This window comes from Rhinolophus sinicus, chromosome 8, assembly GCF_057876585.1.
Source record: "Rhinolophus sinicus isolate RSI-liver-muscle chromosome 8, RSI-T2T, whole genome shotgun sequence".
In the NCBI taxonomy this organism is placed as follows: Eukaryota; Metazoa; Chordata; class Mammalia; order Chiroptera; family Rhinolophidae; genus Rhinolophus; species Rhinolophus sinicus.
In genome coordinates, this window is record NC_142508.1 from 49,962,957 (window position 1) to 49,980,590 (window position 17,634).

The 17,634-nt window shown below is 42.4% G+C and overlaps 1 protein-coding gene across 1 annotated transcript in view; it reads right to left on the minus strand.

Moving 5' to 3' along the window:
* ZNF469 (zinc finger protein 469) overlaps positions 1–17,634 on the minus strand; it is a 307,143-nt gene that overhangs the window by 231,179 nt on the left and 58,330 nt on the right. The window contains exon 2 of the mRNA XM_088800201.1: positions 12,393–12,441. The gene's annotated coding sequence lies outside the window, so the exon portion shown is untranslated. The remainder of the gene's footprint in view (positions 1–12,392; positions 12,442–17,634) is intronic.

Consider the following 17,634-nt stretch of genomic DNA (forward strand, 5'->3'; position numbering starts at 1 on the left):
AAACACGAGTGGAGAGAAAGTGAGGGGTCTGAGTAACCGAGAACAAGTTGAGGAACGTGGAACTTCCATGCCTACAGAGAACGATGCCCATGGGAATAAGTTGATTCAAATAGAAAACTTTCCAGTACCTTAGGAGAAGAAGTCCCTAGGAATCCCTGAAGGTGGGAACATGGGCTAAGATGGAAAACAGAGCGCTGATTAGACCCCTTTCCTCCCCACCCCCTATCAGCCTAGACCATCCTTCCCCCACCCTAGCCTAAGCAGGAAATTTGCTCTGAATTGGAGGTTGTAAGGCAAAATGCAAGGCAAGTGCTAGCTGTTTCAATCAATCAATCATCAGTTGAAGGCTACCTGCCATGTCCCCAAATCTGAACCCCTTTCTCCCACTTACTGCTGGGGTCTGGAGCCAGGCTTACACCATTTCTTATGCTCAGATGGAACTTGGTGGGCCTCACTCCAGAAAAACTGTCATCCCAAGAACAATGACCACAGATACTGACATTTGAAAATAATCCACTGAAACAGCTGGTCCCCGAGTCCCTGCCTTCCTGAGAGTCCACTGACAATCCCTGATGCATGTACGGAGCCAACGTGCATGTCTTCTTATACCCACTCTAAGAATGGTGGTCAGCTAGGGACCACTGCATCCTGAGTGAAGACATCACAAAAAAGACAGAGATCAAACTCCCCCAAAATGGAAGAAAAAAAGAGAAAGAAAGCTAAAAACAACTAACAGGAAACAGAAACTGCAGGGATTAGGGAGAGCTCCAGAGAAAAGCACATTTAATAACCTCCAGGAGAAAAAAAGATAATGTACTAATGAAATAAGAACAGAATAATATAAGAAAGAAAAAATACTACATAATTTTTAAAATCTTGGAAATTTAAAGTATATTAGTAAAATAAAATCAATGGAAAAGTAGGAGGAAATAGTGAAGGAAATTTCCCAGAATGTTGAACAACTAGAGAGAAGAAAAGAGAGGGACTGAGAGATTAAAAATAGGGGAGAAAAGACAGGAAAATGAAAGGATCGACCTCAAAGGCCCAGAACCTGAGTAATAGAAGTTAGAGAACACAAACTAATGAAAGAAAACAAAAAACAAACAAACAAAAAACTTCCCAGAACTGAGAGGCATGAATCTTCGAGTGAAAGACTTTGCTGAGTTCACAGATAATTCATCAAAAGAGACACATGCTGCAGCCCATAATGATGAGATTTCAGAAAACCCAGAGTCAAGAGGGGTCCTAGAAGTTTCCAGAGAGAAAACAAATCACAACGGATCAGGACTCAGATGGCATTTGTTTCTCAATAGCAACCCCAGCTGCTAGAATACGATGAAGAAGTGCCTTTAAAATTCAGAGGGAAATTTCTTCCAACCCTGAATTCTGTAGTCAGACAAGTGACCAAGTGTGAGGACAGAATAAGGACATTTTTCAGACATGCAAATTCTTTAAAAACTTACCTATTGTACACTGTTTCCCAAGAAGCTATGAAGCAAAGGAGAACATCAAGAGAAGGGAAGATATGAGATCCAGGAAACAGTGCTTCCCACCAAAAGACAGAGGCAGAAATTGTAAAGAGGGAGAGCAGCAGAAAGAAGCATCAAGACAGTCTGGGATACGCTGGGAGAGTCCTCACTGAGGATGGAAAAACTACGTGAAGGAAAATCGAACTGATAAACTGTCTTCCATTTGGAGAGAAGTCTTAGAGGTGAGTTAAATGACATGGAAAAAATAGAGAAGGCCAGTTCATAGAAAACTAAGCAAGTAGGAGGGGAGCATTTATTAATCCCAGAGAAAACAAAAAGTTGCACAAGAAAAGACATGTAATCATAACACACAACGTAGCTTGCTGTGAACATTATTTACATAGCTCACAATAATTCATAAATACGGATGTAACCAAGGGTCACCATTTACTTAGCTATATTAGGAGGACTGGAAAGAAGTTGCAGGGATGTGAATATTCAGGGTGGGGAGCTGTGTAAGAGAAAAGAAGTCTGTAAAAAATGTAAAAAAATAAGAAGCAATAAAAGCAAACTGTTTATATTTAGTGAAAAACAATCAGGAAAAACAAAAGAGATAAGAGTAATTACATCTGGGAAGCAGGATTTGAGGTGGGGAGATAGGCAGGGAAGGGCTGTTCTTCAGTAGAAAATGTTTTGTTGGACTTTCAATACTGCACATATGGATTCCTTTGGTGGGGGGAATTACACTGAAAAATAAAGAGGCAGAAAAAGAATTGAAAAAAGGTTGAGTGTCTCATGACAGCTAGCCAGTGCCTTCCCAAATCAGGTGGGCCATAATTTGCCCACATGGTCCATCTAACGGTTCTGGATTTTCCTTTCCTTGAATAAAACTTGATGGTGAAACACCATAACCAGTGAGCTGGCAATAGGGCAGGAATCATTAGAATTTCCCTGATCTTGAGCCCACCAAGCAGGAAACCCCTTACTCTGAGGGTTCCAAGGACCAGAGAGCCACTCCCACCATGAAGCTGTCCTTCTTCTAGAGAAGGGTTCTCAATGTGACATTTGGGGCCAGCTTGTTCTGTGTTGTGAGGAGCTGACCCATGCATCATATCCTGAACTGCATCCCTCTGCCCACTTCCCACCAGTAGCAAGCCCCCCACCCCAGTCGTAGCACCAAAATCGTCTCCAGATATTGCCAGATGTCCTCTGGGGCTGGGCTACCAGATTTAGCAAACAAAAATATAGGATGCCCAGTTAAATTTGAATTTCAGATAAGCACAAAATCATTCTTAACGTAAGTATGTCCCAAGCAATATTGGGGATCTACTTATACCTCTTTTCTTAAACCTAGTTGTTTATTCCAAATTCTAAAATTCCTATTTATCCAAGCTTTCTGCATTGTGTCTGACAACCCTAAAAATCACCGCTGGTTAAGAAGCACTGCTCTAGAACTAGTCTCTCCACTTTTCTCATTGCACATCGCCATCTGTAAATAATTTTGTCTCCTTGTTTATAAATTATACACATATGTTATTCCATTACTACACTGCAGATACTATTAAACACATACACATTGAAATGTTAAAAGAATAATATTCAAAAGTCCACAGAAGTTTTCATCTTTTCTCCTCACACCCTCGTGAGTCATCCTGTCCACCCCGTTTGGACTCCTCTGCTCAGGAACACCTGTGTGACTCTGACCCGGACCTGAATGATGTGACTTCCGGGGGCCGCCTTCTGATGCCTCAGTGGTTTTAGAAAAATAGCTGACCTCCTGACACTGATTTCTTGCTAGGACACTGTACCTCTCAGCCATTACCAATTCCTGGTTGATTCATCAAGTCTTTTATGTGTCTGTTCCTTCAGCAAGTATTCAGGGGCCCCACGTGTGCCACAGGTTGGGTACCAGGATCAAGCAGTGACCAGGACCAGAAAACCCTGCAGCCTGGAGCTGATATCCTTAGAGGTGGGACAGACCCTAAATAGTAAATAAATATATAATATGTCGGCTGGGGCCATGCACTGAGAGGAAAACAGAAGCAGGTAACAGAAGGTGTCTGGAGAGGTGGCTGTTGAGCAGAGCCTGAATAGAGAGCAGGAGCAAGTGGGCAGCGACGGGTCTGGCAGAAGGTTCTCAGGCAGAGTGCTAGGATGCCCGCCCTGAGCAGAAGGGCAGGCGGGCAGGAGGGGGGGACCTCTTTGGCCTCCAATTTGGAAAATCGACTGTGGGGCCAGGGTGGGGGGCACTGGGAGACCCATCAGCAAGCCATGGCAACAGTCCAGGTGAGAGGTGGGGCTTGGACTGGGGTGCAAATGATGGAAACGCTGGCAAGATTTTGGATCTATTTTAAAAATGGTGGTAGACGTCATCAAAATGGCAGCGTGAGGTGAGCCTCTGTAAATCTCCCCTGGAATTTACAACTAATCGAACAACTATAATTCCACAAAGGACTCCCTGCACAGCAGACACTCAAGACGAAGAGGCCCACTACTGAATTCACCTAAAGGTGGGTGAATCGCGCGAGCGGGGGAGGTGGGAAGGGAGAAGTGCGGTGACGGAGCCGAGCGCAGGACGCAGACCTAGCTCAGTGCTCCGAGCTCGCTGGATCCCAGAACTACCGCAGCTGTGGGAGAGGGAAGATCTCGGACTGCTAGGGATCTCGGACTGTTTATGGCTGACAGGGCTGAGGGGGCAGCATATAACACGGTTGAACCCAACGTTCATGGCAGAGACCTCGGAGAAAAGACTGAAGGTGAGAAGGCTGAAAACGGTGGTTTAAGCCCTCACTGCTGAGCAGAGAACGGAAGCCTTAGGTACTGAGACTAGCCACCCGCTCCCTACCCTCCCAGAGCTCGCCCCGCCCCCACCTGCCCGGTGCTAGAAGTGGAACAGTAGCAGTGTCAGATCAAAAGAACAGAACATTTGCTGTTCTGAGAACTGTGGTCCTCAGACACAGATTCGCAGCCCAACTAGTTCTGGCAAAGGGGAGGGAGCTGTGGAAGCAGGACCCACTGTGGTGGTGGTCGCTGCCATTGCTCTGGGCCACCTCTCACAACTCACCCTGCCTCTGTCCCCACCTAACTGGGTGGATCCCTGCAGGAGTAAACAGAACTGCTGAAACACACGGGCTCTGAATCTGGTGCAGGAACAGCTTTGGAACTTCAAAAGCTCTCCACATACCCACCGGGACACTGCGTCCTGTGACCCAGGCAAACTATTAACAGAGGAGAAGCCTGTCTCCCAGGGAATCCCCCCATTGTGTGAGAAGCTGGAATAGTGCAGAGAAAACATAGCACTACTGTGTGAGAGAAAAAAAGGCTGCAGTCAGAGAGAAAATAAAACATTCTACCAACAAGTACTGGAAAACAAAAGAAAGACCTCTTCCTATCAACCTGTTGCAGAAGCCACTCCTGTAGATGTCTAGGAAGAGAAATAATAAATCAGTAATTGCCATGAATAACCAAGGCAACAAGACAGCTGAGAAAAAAAGTGAAAAGTCTCCAGAAAAGGAACTGAAAGATATGGAAATGTGTGACTTCAATGACAGAGAATTCAAGATTGCAGTTCTGAAAAAAACTCAACGAGATGCAAGAAAACACAGAAAGGCAGTTTAATGAACTCAGAAACACAATCAAAGAACAACATGAGCATTTTACGAAAGAGATTGAAATTTTAAAAAAGAATCAAATAGAATTCCTGGAGATTAAGAACTCAATAGAAGAAATTAAGAATGAAATAGCCAGCTTAGGTAGTAGAGTTGACCAGATGGAGGACAAAATCAGTGACATCGAAGATAGAAACCTGGAAATGACACAGATGGAAGAAGAAAGAGACTTCAGACTTAAAAGAAATGAAAGAACTCTACAAGAACTTTCTGACTCCATCAGAAAGAGCAATATAGAATAATGGACATACCAGAAGGATAAGAAAGAGAGAAGGGAACAGAGAATATATTCAAACAAGTTGTCAATGAGAACTTCCCAAACTTGTGGAAAGAACTGGATCCTCGAATCCAAGAAGCAAATAGAACACCTAATTACCTCAATCCCAACAGGCTTTTTCCAAGGCATGTTGTATTGAAGCTGTCTAAAATCAACGACAAAGAAAGAATCCTCAAGGCAGCCAGGGAAAAGAAGACGATAACCTACAAAGGAAAGCCCATTAGATTATCATCAGATTTTTCAGTAGAAACTCTACAAGCCAGGAGGGAGTGGAACCAAATATTCAAACTATTGAAAGAGAAAAATTATGAGCCAAGAATAATATATCCAGCAAAGATATCCTTTAGATATGAAGGAAGAATAAAGACCTTTCCAGACATACAGAAGCTGAGGGAATTTTCTAATACATGACCTGCACTACAAGAAATACTAAAGGAGGCTATTCGACCACCATCAACAGGGACAATTTGTGGCAACCAACACATAAAAAGGGGGAGAGTAAAGGCCTGAACCGGAATATGGGAATGGAGAAAGTAAGTGTGCTGAAGAAAATGGAATACTCTAAATATCAAACTTTCTTTTACATAAACTTAAGGGTAACCACTCAAAAAAAATCCAGAACTGAAATATACACTGTAATCAAAGAAGAAACAGAGGGAAACATCAAAGAATACCACCACACAGAAATAATAGACAACAACAAAAAGGCAAAGAAACAATGGAGACATAGCCTTACCAGAAAACTAAAGATAGAATGACAGGAAATCCTCACATATCAATAATCACCCTAAATGTAAATGGACTAAACTCACCAATAAAAAGGCACAGAGTAGCGGATTGGATGAAAAAACTAAACCCAACCATACGCTGTCTCCAAGAGACACATCTCAGCTACAAGGACAAGCATAGACTCAAAGTGAAAGGGTGGAAATTGACACTCCAAGCAAATGGTACCCAGAGAAAATCAGGTGTAGCCATACTGATATCAGATGAAACAGACTTCAGGGTGAAAAAGGTAACAAGAGACAAAGATGGACATTTCATAATGGTAAAGGGGACTATACAACAAGAAGACATAACAGTCATCAATATTTATGCCCCCAATCAGGGAGCACCGAAATATACCAAGCAACTACTGACAGAACTAAAGGGAGAAATTGACCAAAACACAATTATACTAGGGAACTTAAATACATCATTGACAGCTATGGATAGATCATCCAAACAGAAAATAAATAACAAAATAGCAGCCCTAAATGACACATTAGATGAAATGTACATAATTGACATATATAGAGCACTTCACACTAAAACATCAGACTATACATTTTTTTCTAGTGTACATGGAACATTCTCAAGGATAAATCATATACTGGGACATAAAATCAGCCTCAGCAAATTTAAGAACATTGAAATCATACCAAGCATATTCTCTGATCACAAGGCTTTGAAATTGGATATCAACTGCAAAAAGAAAGCAGAAAAAAACACAAATACATGGAGAGATTAAACGTTTTAAAGAATGACCGGGTCAAAGAAGAAATTAGAGGAGAGATCAAAATATACATAGAAACAAATGACAATGAAAATATATCCTACCAAAATTTTGGGGATGCAGCGAAAGCAGTTTTAAGAGGGAAATTTATATCATTACAGGCCTATCTCAAGAAACAAGAAAAATCCCAAATAAATAACCTCATGTTATACCTTAAGAACTAGAAAAAGAACAAATGTAACCCAAGGTCAGCAGAAGAAAGGAAATAACAAAAATCAGAGCAGAACTAAATGAAATAGAGAACAAAAAGACAATAGAAAAAATTAATGTGACAAAGAGCTGGTTCTTTGAAAAGATTAACAAAATTGACAAACCCTTGGCTAGACTCACTGCGATAAAAAGAGAGAAGACGCTAATCAACAATATCAGAAATGAAAAAGGGGAAGTTATCACAGACACCACAGAAATACAAAGGATCATCCAAGAATACTATGAAGGACTATATGCCACCAAATTCAATAACCTAGAAGAAATGGACAAGTTCTTAGAAACATATAGCCTTCCTAGGCTGAACCATGAAGAACTGGAAAATCTAAACAGACCGATCACCAGTAACGAAATTGAATCAGTCATCCAAAACCTTCCCAAAAGCAAAAGTCCTGGACCAGATGGCTTCACTAGTGAATTCTACCAAACCTTCAAAGAGGATCTAATACCAATCCTGCTCAAGCTCTTCCAAAAAATTGAAGAAGAGACAGTACTCCCTAACTCATTTTATGAGGCTAACATTACCCTGATACCAAAACCTGGTAAGGACAGCACAAAAAAAGAAAACTACAGACCAATATCTCTGATGAATACAGATGCAAAAATCCTAAACAAAATTCTAACAAATAGAATACAACAATGCATTAAAAAGATTATTCATCACGACCAAGTGGGGTTCATCCCCGGGGCACAAGGATGGTTTAACATCCACAAATCCATCAATGTGATACATCACATAAACAAAATAAAGGACAAAAATCATATGATTATATCAATTGATGCAGAAAAAGCATTTGACAAGATATAACATCCATTTATGATTAAAACACTTAATAAAATAGGTATAGAAGGAAAATACCTTAACATAATAAAGGCCATATATGACAAATCCTCAGCTAATCTCATAATTAATGGTGAAAAACTGAAGCCCTTTGCTCTGCGTTCAGGAACATGACAGGGCTGTCCCCTATCACCTCTGCTTTTCAACATAGTGTTGGAAGTCCTTGCCAGAGCAATCAGGCAAGAGAAAGAAATAAAAGGCATCCAAACTGGGAATGAAGAAGTTAAATTGTCACTCTTTGCAGATGACATGATGCTATATATAGAAAACCCTAAAGACTCTATCAAAAAGCTATTAGAAACAATCAACAACTACAGTAAAGTTGCCGGCTACAAAATCAAAGTACAAAAATCCATTGCTTTCCTATATACTGACAATGAAATCTCAGAAAAACAAATACAAAAAACAATTCCTTTTGCAATTGCAGCAAAAAGTATAAAATACCTAGGAATAAACTTAACCAAGGATGTGAAAGACCTATATGCTGAAAACTATGACATTTTTAAAGGAAATTGAAGAAGATACAAAGAGATGGAAAGACATTCCGTGCTCATGGATTGGAAGAATCAACATAGTTAAAATGGCCATATTACCCAAAGCAATATACAGATTTAATGCAATCCCCATCAAAATCCCAATGGCATTTTTAAAAGAAATAGAACAAAAAATCATCAGATTTGTTTGGAACCACAAAAGACCCTGAATAGTCAAAGCAATCTTAAGAAAATAGAACAATACTAGAGGTATCACACTCCGTGACTTTAGCTTGTACTACAGGGCTACAATAATCAACACAGCATGGTATTGGCAGAAAAACAGACATATAGACCAATGGAATAGAATTGAGAACCCAGAAATAAAACCACATAAATATGGACAGATAATTTTTGACAAAGAAGCAAAAACATACAATGGAGAAAAGACAGCCTCTTCAATAAATAGTACTGGGAGAATTGGATAGCCACGTGTAAAAGAATGAAACTGGACTGCTATCTGTCACCATGTACCAAAATTAATTCAAAATGGATCAAAGACTTAAGCATAAGACCTGATACAATAAACTGCATAGAAGAAAACATAGGTACTAAACTTATGGACCTTGGATTCAAAGAGCATTTTATGAATTTGACTCCAAAGGCAAGGGAAGTAAAAGCTAAAATAAACGAATGGGACTATATGAAACTTAAAAGCTTCTGCACAGCAAAAGAAACCATTGACAAAATAAAGAGGCAACCAACTGAATGGTAGAAGATTTTTGCAAACAGTGCCTCCGATAAGGGGCTAGTATCCAGGATATACAAGGAACTCATGCAACTCAACAACAAAAAAACAAACAACCCAATTGAAAAATGGGCAGAGGACTTGAAGAGACATTTCTCCAAAGAGGACATACAAATGGCAAATAGACATATGAAACAATGCTCAACATCACTAATCATCAAAGAAATGCAAATCAAAACCACAATGAGATATCACCTCACCCCAGTCAGAATGGCTATCATCAACAAGACAAATAGTAACAAATGTTGGAGAGGCTGTGGAGAAAAAGGGACCCTCATACACTGTTGGTGGGAATGCAGACTGGTGCAGCCGCTATGGAAGGCAGTGTGGAGGTTCCTCAAAGAATTACGAATAGAATTACCTTATGACCCAGCAATCCCTCTCCTGGGTATCGACCCAAAAAATCTGAAAACATTTATAGATAAAGACACGTGTGCTCCAATGTTCATTGCAGCTTTGTTTACGGTGGCCAAGACATGGAAATAACCAAAATGTCCTTTGATAGATGAATGGATAAAAAAGTTGTGGTATATATACACAATGGAATACTACTCGGTGGTAAGAAAAGATAATATAGGAACATTTGTGACAACATGGATGGATCTTGAGAGTATAATGCTAAGCGAAATAAGTCAGACAGAAAAAGCACAGAACCATATGATTTCACTGATATGTGGTATATAAACCAAAAACAACAAAAGAACAAGACAAACAAATGAGAAACAAAAACTCATAGACACAGACAATAGTTTAGTGGTTACCAGAGGGTAAGGGGGGTGGGGGGTGGGAGATGAGGGTAAGGGGGATCAAATATATGGTGATGGAAGGAGAACTGACTCTGGGTGGTGAACACACAATGGGATTTATAGATGATGTATTACAGAATTGTACACCTGAAATCCATGTAATTTTACTAACAATTGTCACCCCAATAAAAAAAAATGGCGCCACAGGACCTGCTGAAGGATTGAATGTGGGTGTACAAGAGAGCGGGATGGAATTCAGGATGATTCCAGGGTTCTTGGCCCAAGAAAGTGGGAACGTGGGAGTTTGTGGGAGGAGCAGGATGGGGGTGGGTGGTGGCAGTGTGGAACTGAGGTTTGGTGATGGTACACAGTTTTCCAGAAAGAATGGGTCACTGTGTATCATCAAAATTCTTTCCCTTACCTCAGAAAATAAAACGAGACAGTTATGTGAAAGCGACCTGGTAACTGTGAAGTTCCACAGCCATGTTAGTTATGGACTCCATGAGGACGGTGCAGAGGTGAGGAAGGAAGGAGAACATTTGCTAAGTCCGGCGGCAGAAACGGACCAGGAGAGTGAAAGCGTGACTAGGAATTGTAACAATGTCCGTGTAATGAACCTGTAACTGTAAAGCGCTTTCTCACCTGTTACCTTGGCCTCGATCCTCATGACAGCCCTGTGAAACATTATTATCCCCAATAACAGTTGTAGGAAACGAGGCAAAGAGGGCAGAAGGGATTTGCCCAACATCACACAGCAAGTGAACAGCTGAGATCAGGCCTCAGACTCCCAGTTTCCAGGCTGGGGCTCCCTCTACCAGACCCAAAATAAGTTTCCTTTAAAAAAGTAACAACGAAAGCCCATGATGGAAAGATGTTGAATGTCTCAGTCATGAGGGAAATGAAAATCAGAGTCCTAGGCAGGGGCCACTGCACACCCGCCAGGACCGGACACACTGACGATGGAGCTCGGGAGGCTGGAGGCTGGAGGCATCACCAGTGGGGCTGCCCCATGGTCCAGCCACTTTGGAAAATGGTTCAGCAGTTTATTATAACGTTAAGTATACTCTTACTGTACAACCCAGAAATCCCTACAAATATGCATGGAGCATTGGCCAGGAGTGGGGCGAGAGGGGCAGAAACACCAGCCTGAGTACAAAGCACATAGCAGCTCTATGCATGGCCACCAAGAACTGGAATCTGTCCAGACATTCTTCAGCTGGGGGTTGGCTAAACCAATGGCAGTGGCAGCATGTTGAATGAGGGACAGCCACTCAGCAATCAAAGGAGCCAACTGTTGATGCCTGTAACAACTCAGATGTCAGATGCATTATGACAACTGAAAGGAGACAGACTCAAAGGGTTACATCCTGGATTGTTCCATTTCAATGACGTTCTGGAAAAGGCAAAAGTAATCTCTGTGACAGAAATCAGATGGGGGCTGCCAGGAGCTGGCGGATGGGAAGTGGTTGACTACTAAGGCCATGAGGGAGTTTTGGGGGGGGTGGGGTGATGGAATCCTTTTATACCTTAATTGTGATTTTGGTTACACAGTTGTTGAATTTGTCAAAACTCATAGAACAGTGAGATGAAAAGGGTGAATTTTACCGATGTAGATTGTATCCCAATAAACCTGACGTAAACAACAACAAAAATTGGACCAAATCCCTTTCCTGCTGCAGATGTGTCAACATCTTATTACTCTTTGGGTAAAATGTAAACTCCTTTCTGCCACCTCTGAGCTGAGCATGACCTGGCCCCGCCTCCTCCTCCTCCCTGTTGACCCTCCCACACGACAGCTTCCTGGTCCTTGAGCATGCCCAGTCCTCCAGTTACTCAGGGATCCTGCACACTCTGTTCCCCACCCCGAATGCTCTTCCCTTCACCCCTCCCCACATCCTTCTCAAGTTTCAGACTTCAGTCTTCCCACCACCTTCCGAAGGAGGCTCCCATCTTGTCATACCTCAGTCTTTCTCTTTATCAGTCGCAATCATACTTTTATGATTTACAGATGTTTACCTGTTACTTATCTGTCTCCCCCATAAGTGGGTGAGCTCTCAAAGGACACATACATGTGTTTTGCTCATCACTGATGCCCTGTCCTTATTACAGTGCTCGTCACGTGATAGGTGTTCAATAAAATTACTGAATGAGTGAATGAATGAATGAATGAATGAACGAACTAAGTTCTGGAGAAAAGAAACAGACAAAATGACTTCTCTACATCCCATTCTTTGGCAAAAGAAAAACGTCTGTCAAAAAAAGAAGTTACCTAGACCCCTCCAGACCCCGTGCAAGGCACATACTGAGCCATCTTGACCAACAGAGGAGCAAGTGACACTGAGTCCTACCTGTCACAGTTGTGGGCCCCGAATTCCCTGTTCAAAGCCTGTTGTCAGTCTGAAAAATATAAGGACAAAAAAACAGTTAATGACTGCCTAGAGTCTAGTCTTTCCCAACTGCCTGGCTTTGCTCAGCCTAAAATCAGTAGAAAATGTTTGGCCAAGTTCAGTGCCCGCTCAAACACCAGAGCTTCTGAGTGTCGGACCAAACACCAATCTTTTGAAGTTGAGATTCTGCTAATGCTTGGCTCAAAACAACAGAGTCACTAAGGGGCTTATAAAAGAGACTTGAAATGCTACCCAGGCACCAATTAGCTCTTACAAAAGTTTGTATTTTGATGAGCAACGTGTAAATGAATCAGTTACACATGGCTTACATTTCCCTGGAAACACCCATGGGCTTAAAAATTAAAGGGTGGTTGAGAGAGGTGGGGCCCAGGGAGAGGGATCTTTGAGCCCAAACGTGGGTACAGGTTTTGCCAGATTCCTAATGTTGGGAGGGGGTAAATAGTTGAAGACATCTGGCTGACATAAAAACATGGCTGGGTTCGTCCTTCCTCAAAGCAAATATTATTCTCATTAAAACATAATCAGATCATCTATTGGGAGGAGTGAACCATCGTGGAGAGCGGCACAAAGAATCTCTTTTGTTACACAACAGCTGCTCTCTCTGCGGGGTTGCAGGAAAAAGGCGTGGACGCCACCACCCCTGTTGTGGTTCCTGCCCAGCCTGGGCTCCCTCCAATGACTGGTGAGACTCTCAACCAGGATCATGGCTCCTCCCTTCCAGTTAGGTCTCTGGGCATACCTCCCTCCTCTTGGAAACCACCTTCCCACCTTCTCAGCCAGGGCCAGGGCAGGAGGTCTCAACTCAGGGGCATTACAGTGTGAGCGTTAATTTTATGTGTCAACTTGGAGAGGCGATGGTGCCCAGTTGCTTGGTTAAATGCCAGTCTTGATGTTGCTCTGAAGATATTTGGTAGATGTGGTTAGCACCACCATCAGCTGGCTTTGAGTAACGAAGGTTATTCTTCATACGTTGGGTGGGCCTTATCCAACCAGTTGAAGTTCTTATGAGCAAAAACTGACGTGTTCCAAAGAAGGAAAAATGCTGCTTCAGGACTATATAACACACGTCCTGCCAGAGTTTCCAGCCTATTGACCTGCCCTACAGATTTCAGACTTGCCAGCTCCACAATCCTTAAAAAAAAAATCTCTCTCTCTCTCTCTCTCTCTCTCTCTCTCTCTCTCTCTCTCAATAGATAGATAGATAGATAGATAGATAGATAGATAGATAGATAGATAGATAAAGATTGATGATAGATATTCTATTGGTTCTGTTTCTCTGGAAAACCCTGGCTGATACACAGAGAAAGCAAAGCTCTGTCAGGCCCTCAAAGCTAGCCCATGAAAAAAACAGTGGCAGGGTAGACTGGTGATTCAAAACGCCAACGCTGATTTATATGAAATTCTAGACAAGGCAAAATTAACCTATGATGAAAAAAATCAGGGTTGACTAGGAAGTAGAGGACTTTCTGGGGTGATGGGAAACTTCCAGGTCTCAACAGGGGAGGGGACTCATGGATGTTTGCTTTTGTCAAAACTCGGAGAATGAACTTTCAGTGGCGGGCAACCAGCCCCAACCCACATTGCAGTCTTTCTTGGACACCTCGCAAGGTCTGTGGACACAGGTCGGTCAGCGGCTGGCCTCGGCATGCTCTGGGCATTGTGTGGAGTGGCCCCAGGCTCAGCATTGGTGCCACCCCTGAATCGGCATTAGCCTGGTGCGCACCCCACCCTGGTGACCGACTACCTAGGATCCTGCCTCACCCAACTTGCTTATTCCCTGAGGATGTTTCAGCAGCTGAGCCTTATGGGCAGCCAGCAGGTGGCATCATGACTTGGGGTGCCCTGAGCCTTTTGCTAAGCTGCCCCAGACCCAGCACTGGTGGCAGCCAGCACTGGTTCTCAGCAAGGCCTCTCCCATGTGCCTCCAGGTACAGCACAGGCAGCAACCAACCATGGATCACTTTGTAGCTTCTACTACGTAGCCCCAGGCTGGTGTATATATTAAAATGGCAATAACTATATATCAAGAATGACTTTAAATGTAAATGGTTTAAATGCTCCAGTAGGGTAGCTGAATGGATAAGAAAACATGGCCCTTCCATATGCTACCTACAAGAGACTCACTTCAGACCGAAAGGCACACATAGACTGAAAGTAAAGGGAAGGAAAAAGATATTTCATGAAAATGAAGACAAACAAAAAGCTGAGGTAGCAATACTTACGCCAGACAAAATAGACTTTACAACAAAGACTATAACAAGAGACAAAAAAGAATCCAGTAATCCCGCTTCTGATATTTATCTGAGAAAACCCCAAATGCCACTTCAGGGGCACGTGTGCATTCATATGTTCATTGCAGCATTGTTTACAATGGCCAAGATATGGAGGCAGCCTGGGTGTCCGGCGATGGAAGAATGGATAAAGAGGAGGTGGTACATGTATACAGTGGAGTATTGCTCGGCCATGGAAGGGAATGGGTTCTTGCCATCTGTGGCAGCACAGACGGACCTGGAGGGTATTGTGCTGAGTGGAGTGTCAGACAGAGAAAGACAGATGCAATGTGATGTTGCTTATATGTGGAATCTAAAGAACAAAACAAACAAAGCAACAAACAAAACAGAAACAGACTCCTAGATACAGAGAACAAAATGATGGTTGCCAGATTGGGGGTGTGGTGGGGGCGGTGGGCACTGGGTGAAAAAGGTGAAGGGATGAAGAAATACAAACTGGTAGTTACAAAATAATCATGGGGATGTAAAGTAAAGCACAGGAAGTATAGTCATTAATATGGTAATAACTATGTATAGTGCCAGGTGGGTACTAGACTAGTCAAGGGGATCACCTCTTAAATTAGAATGTCTTTTTTTTCATTTTTTATTAGTTTCATTTTTTCATAAATTATCCCCAATCTTCTTCAGTGTTGTACTTTGTGATTAATAAATTCAAAATTGTTGATACTTTCGACTGACTCTGTGAAGTATAATATTTTACTGAGAAAATACTCTTCCTATAGGTACTGACAGACCTGATAAGCTCAGAGCAAATTTGGCTAAATGGAGGGTTTTCTCAACTCTAATTTTTCCGTTTGGACATGTGTAGCTATTTCAGCCTGGATCGCTGGGCAGGTGCTGTCTTTCTGTCTCCATTCAGAGAACTGCATTAACCAACAAGCATTTCACGAGCCAAAACTCATCAAACAAGTTGTCTCTATTTACAATTCTTTTGAATGTTTCAAAATCTTATGTTGTCTCAACTACATTCCATTTGGGTACAGAATATAAATTTATCTAGTTTAAAATGTGGACTTCATCAGAAGATTCTTCCACAAGTCCAGAACATTCCAGCGTGAAATTGTAGCACTGCACATAAAATCCCAGGCTCCAAGTTCACAAAATTTGATCCCTCTGCTCTTCCCTGGCTTTTGCAGTGAAAAGTTTCAGCATCTTTTAGTGAGCAGGCTTTCCTCCTTCACTTAAAAGCTTCAGGAACTAAAGTTTTCTGGTACGATATTCACTGAAAAATTGGAAGTTTCCAGTGGACTTTGGGAAAAATGCAACCAAACATTAAGAACTCATTTACAAAACAATGCCATGCCATCACAGGCCACTTTGTTTCACTTACAAAGGTTCTAACACTTCTGAACCCATTGGTGAGGGCTGGCAGCACAGAGACGGCATGGACTGCCCAGCTGACACTCCTTTTGTTTTGCTTTTTTAACTTAGTGTGGGTTCCGTCACACAGACTTTGTGGTCTAGTTTTTCTACTTCATGGTTTTACCTTTTGACAATCTCGGCTTCTATTTTGATTAGAATATCCTGATGTAGTTATTGCTCATGGGGTAACATCGATTCTAAGCATATTTCTGCCCGACAGATGTCCCCATTCGGCAAAAAATACTGTTTTTGCCATGATGTTTATGCACCACCAAAATTTGAATTTGTGTTATCACTGCAAAAATAAATATAACAATAATGTTGTAAAGATTTTGTAGGGTGTCAGATGGGCACTTGTCTTATTAGGGAGACCACTTCAGGGACGGTGTAGATGCCTGATCACTGCACTGTATACCTGAAGCTGAAACTGAATTATACTGAATGTCAACTATAACTTAATATATATATAGTCACAGGATGTGGAGTTCAGCATAGGGAATAGAGTCAATGGAATTGTAACAGCTGTATACGATGTCAGAGGGGTAGTAGATTGGGGGGTGGTTATCACTTTGTGAGGGGTGTAAGTCTCTAATTAGTACACTGTTTTGTACACCTGAAACTAATTTAAAAAAATCCTCATACCTTCAACATTGAACTTTCACACTGGATCAACAAAAGTCTTTATATTTCCCAGGCTGCCCACTGACCGTGCCAGCTTGGGGTTCCCTGTGTCCTGCAGGAGAACACTTGTGGGGATGGCACAGTGTCCAGGAACCAGAGGCTGGCAAGGCAGCTGACTCTATGCTCTAAAATTTTTTTTATTTTTTAAATCCTCAAATTCTGGCTCGATTCTCTTGCCCACCAAAGTCTCCACACCGGATATTCGCTACTTCTTTACCTAAAAGAAAGATTAGTAAGTGTCAGAGACGACTAGCTAATGCCCGACTGAGTCTCCCGGGGTCACAGCCGCGGTATTAGACAAAGCGGGAGCCCCAGTCCCTTTCTATGGGATTCGAGGCATGTGGATGTTTCATACATAAAGTCACCCACGTGGGATGGGATGTGGGGAGGCCCAAGAGTGGGCACACTTGAAGAAAATGAGTCCCAAGAGGGAAGGCAAGTTACCCTCAAGCCACCGAGGCCGTGGTGGAGCCAGAACTTTACACATCCCGCTGCCACCATCAGACAGGCTGCCTGTGGAGACCAGAGGCAGCCTCACCTGTGGTGTCCGATCATGACCCTCGGAGCACCTGAGTACAAAGGGGACACCCGGCTTTGGGAGACCATGGCCTTCCCCCCATCGTGCGTGACAAGGTATGGAGACTGCTGGACGCACAGTGAAGGCAAAAAAAAGCTGTTGCACAACAGGAAACATGAAACACCCCCTAGAATACAGCAAATAATTTTAAATTATAGGAGGAATGTTAAAATAAATATTTAGAGGTTTTGATGAAACGCAGCTCTGTTTCAAAGGAAAATGAAGAGTCGGAAAAACAGGCTCAACGGCTATTTTCGCATCAAGAAGCTGA